At 41.9% G+C, this 4,255-nt stretch overlaps 1 pseudogene; it reads left to right on the forward strand.

The window, feature by feature from the left end:
- Positions 1-396: 396 nt before the first annotated feature.
- Positions 397-3,819, forward strand: LOC140218316 (uncharacterized; annotated as a pseudogene).
- Positions 3,820-4,255: the final 436 nt, after the last annotated feature.

Below are 4,255 nucleotides of genomic sequence, written 5' to 3' on the forward strand. Positions count from 1 at the left end.
AGTGATGGAATGTGTAATCACCTGTACAGTAAGAAATATGGCCGTTAACAAACCCACTGAAGAAACATTTTGTGCACATGTCTGAAAAGGTCTGCACTAACTTCGAGTGGTCTATAACATGACTAGATGAGCATGTGTAAACTTATCAGTAATGGTAAATACTACCTCAGTACCTCAGTACCAGATTCTGGCAAATCAGTTCTGCGGAAGCCTGCAGGATGGAGGAAAGCACATAAATATTTCCCTTTCAAAAATTCTTCTGCATGGGAGGAAATAGTACGATCGCGAAAGTAAATGTCACCTGTCTTTGCAGGCAGTTGTGAAGCATGCAAAGTAAAAAAAATAGAATCCACAGAAACCAAGTATTGTTAACAACTCTTGTTAGCAAGGAAAGAATGTCAACGTCTCTACCTTTCGCTTGAAATGTTGTTGCTGTGCTGTGGTAATACATGTTATTTTATATACATTTAGGATTAATGCAGGACCAAGTCATCATGCTTCATATTTTTTGTGGGTAATATGCTATGTGCTTTAATTGTGCACATAGGACTGACCTCTCGTTTACTGCGGACAGACCTCTGGCCGAGGCTTTCCGTAAAGATGATCCTGCAACACTGGCTGTTGAGCCCCAGGCCAGCACCAGCTCCCCCACCCTCCATTCACATTGAGGAAGAACAAGATTCCAGTGAAACCTGCAGCCGAGGTGTGTTAAGAACAAAGGTTAATCTGTATTTTTAATTCATGGGAACACCCATAATAATTATTATTTTCTACTTCAGCCATATCTGCCGATGTCCTTACAATTACAACTGACGTTGGTGTCCAAGCCAACACCCTTGACGCAGTGCGGAGCCAGCCACTAAGAATTGCTGCGATCGGAGATGAAAGGTCCGTCAATGTTCTTACTGGTCTGCCTTGCTTCCAGCTTTTCTACAACTTGTGTGACCTATACACAGATCGTAGCCCACTTTCACATGCAAAGAGATTTTGCATCTCAAATGAAAAAGCTGTGTTGCTCGCGTTTCTGAAGTTGCAGCACAACCTGACATTTTCAGTGTTAGATTCTGTTCAGTGTCTTTGGTGTTCATATAATCACTGTAGCCGACATCTTGAAAGCAAGTGTGATATTGCTGCGAGAGGTAGTGTCCTTGCAGCAATATTGCGACAGTCAGTCTATTGGCCAACAAAAGAAGCGTCGTTGACAATATGACTGTGTACTTTGAAGATTTGTACTTTGAAGACTTCGGGCTGTACTTGACTCTACTGAGATACCATTGCAGAGGCCCAAGGACATGGAGTCTAAGTTGCCGACTTACAGTTGGTATAAAGGTACATACACAACTAAAATTCTTGTCTGTGAGACACCAAGAGGACACATCAGCTACGTCAGCAATGCCTATGGGGGAAGGGCATCGTATTCCTTCCTATCTAAGGAATGTAGAGTGTTGGAGAAGTTTCTACCTTCTATAGACATGTTATGGTAGATAAGGTTTTTCTGATTGACAAATTATGCCTTGAACACCACAATAAAATGCTACGTCCACCTTTTTTGAGGAACAAAAAGCAGCTTTCAAAAGCAGATGCTGAAAGAAATCAAAGCATTGCTGCAGCACGAGTTCACGTGGCGAGGGCAATCCACCGAATGAAAGCATTCAAGATTTTGGGATGAAACGTAGGAATAGAACTTTTTCATTTTATTGATGGCATTGTGGAGATCATAGCTGGAACCATGAACCTTTCTAAGCCAGTTCTCAGTGATGACGAGTTTTTAAATTAGGAAATTATTTTGTTTATCACGACAGAGCACGCAACAGAAAGGCCACGTAAACACGTTTGCATTTATTTTCTGTCGTTAGTCACATTGTCTAGAGAATCTGTAGATGCTGATGTTCTTAATTTTGCTAACAGAGGTTCAGAGGTGAACTTGTATTTGCATGAAAACACATTTTTGGTGTAAAAAATCATCTCTAAGTAACAATCTTGTTGCGGATTACTCAAGATATTGCTCACTTCATTGTACAGTCTGCATCTTTGCAATCAATTTTCCGTTCATTATTAAAAGCAATGTTCATATCTTGTGTTTTTTAATGAGTTACATACGGCAGCACATCAGACTTAAAAAATCTAAATTAGGAGTTAGCAGCAACACATTCTCGCTGTCCTGAAAAACAAAGAAATCAGCCATCTCTATATGCTTCTAGAATCCCTATTTGCGCTTGAATTTGGCACAAATATCTACTTGTTTTATTAAGGCTAAAATTTCCGTTGGTCAATGTTGTTAGCTCCTTAGCCTGAAACCTTTCCAAATTAACTGGGCATTTTACTTCGAGCACTCTGGTAGCGCAGCAGCTACAAGTGACAAGTCCATCTGTACTTGCACCAATACAAGGGTTTTCTTTGGAAATTAAAAAGCCTATAGCCTGTAGTTGGAGATTTTGGCATGTTGTTGTGACTAAGTGGAAGCCTTTTGCTGTGTTCTTAAGCAAGGATCCTCTTGACATAGCTGGAGTTTGCACTGTTTGTTCCCTCATCACTGACTTAAGCAGGGGGCGCACGTCATAAGGGCCCATTTTGTTTTCAGTGTATTGTCACGTAGTAGTGACGGTGAAGAAGGCACCAAAACTGTGATTATAGAAACTAGCGTTTTATTGGGCGAACTTGTGCCCTCAAAGCAGGCTGCGCTCAAAACAACAACGATAACGGCGAACACACTCGGCGATCGTCGAAAATATGATCAGCGGGTCAAGCGCGTTGGCTTTTATACAGCAGTCGTCGAATGTTCCAGACTAATCACTGGGACCTGCTTGTCTTCCACAAAGTTCTACACCATTCGCGTCAAGCGATGAAATCAGACAACACAAGGCTCGGTGACATCAGACAGCGGATAGAAGCATCGATAACATTCCAGAAACTTCCGACACATGGAGGCGCGTCCCGCGCTCTGCGATAAGATTTGTTAGGCGGCGAAACATGGTCGCCCGATAAAGATAGGCAAGTGCACGTGTCAGTATGCAGTCGCGTGTACACAGAGTAAGCAATAGATGCTGTTATGAGTCCTTTCCTGCAGAGTATCCAGTCTTGCGAGTTCACCTGTTGTTTTGTCAAATGCGTGATTCCCTGAATGTTTGATTGTGTGAATGTCTGCTGTAATTATATACAAATGTCTTCTGTTGAAAGTTCCCCCGCTTCTACTGCCTTGATGACGGCTTCTTTCATTGCTGGAGGCCTGGCTTCACAGGACTCTTCCTTATTGTGCTCCAATATTTCTCCACCTGCACTGTGTTCATTTGGCATTGGAGTTGCATTTGCTGCATCTGCAGCTCTGCAGTCTTGTTTGCCACTTGAAGACGAGCTGCTGGTTACATTTGCTGGATGCTTATGGTTTCCTAGAATGCAAGTATACTGTGTGTGTCAAAAATCATGACGGCAACTTGACAAAATGCCACCACATGAGTGTATTGTGTATTGTTGTGCTGTAAAGATGGCAAGCACACGGACATCAACACTAAAAACAAGAAACAAACACATACCATGCTAATCTCCTTTGTGTGCCACCTTGTGTGTACAGGGCCATAATACAGCATACAGAGATGCCATACCAACTAGCTCCAATCGAAACACTTCTGACAGCGCATGTACAGGTTCACTATTGCTCATTGTACATAATATGCCTTGTATTTGTGTTTATACTCTATGACTGTGACTGGGCATTATGTCCACAATATGTATAAGTGGTTGCTCTATTACGTTGATTTTGTTTACACCTGCAGGTTCTAGTAAAAGATGCCTACATGTAGTGCATCGGTAATAAATACAGTTGGCTCATTACGAAAACTTCATTTGTCTGTGCTTTCTTGTAAGCATGTGCTCTAATGTGAAACTGTCAAAAAAGTTTACAGGCCATGGAAGCGGAGATTCAGTTGGAAAAAAAATTGTTTTAAGGTCTTCTTGCAGCTTAAGGGGATAACACAACACAAAAAACTTGCAACCCACTACCTATGCAGCAACCAGCACCAAAGTCTGTAGATAACATTAAGTGGTGCATGTGGAAGAATCTGTAGTCAGCCTTACATGTTCAATGACATGTACATTGCAGTCCACTGTTAAAGGAAGAAGGAATTTTAGTGGGGCTACTGAATTGCACGTCACTGCAATTCTCAAAGTACCTGAGTTTGCTGTTTATAGCAAGCAAGGTGTAGCAGCAACAGTTCCTCTCTGTGTGGCTGCACAGTGTGTTAACCAGAATTGGCTACTA

This window comes from Dermacentor andersoni, chromosome 5 (assembly GCF_023375885.2).
Source record: "Dermacentor andersoni chromosome 5, qqDerAnde1_hic_scaffold, whole genome shotgun sequence".
In the NCBI taxonomy this organism is placed as follows: Eukaryota; Metazoa; Arthropoda; class Arachnida; order Ixodida; family Ixodidae; genus Dermacentor; species Dermacentor andersoni.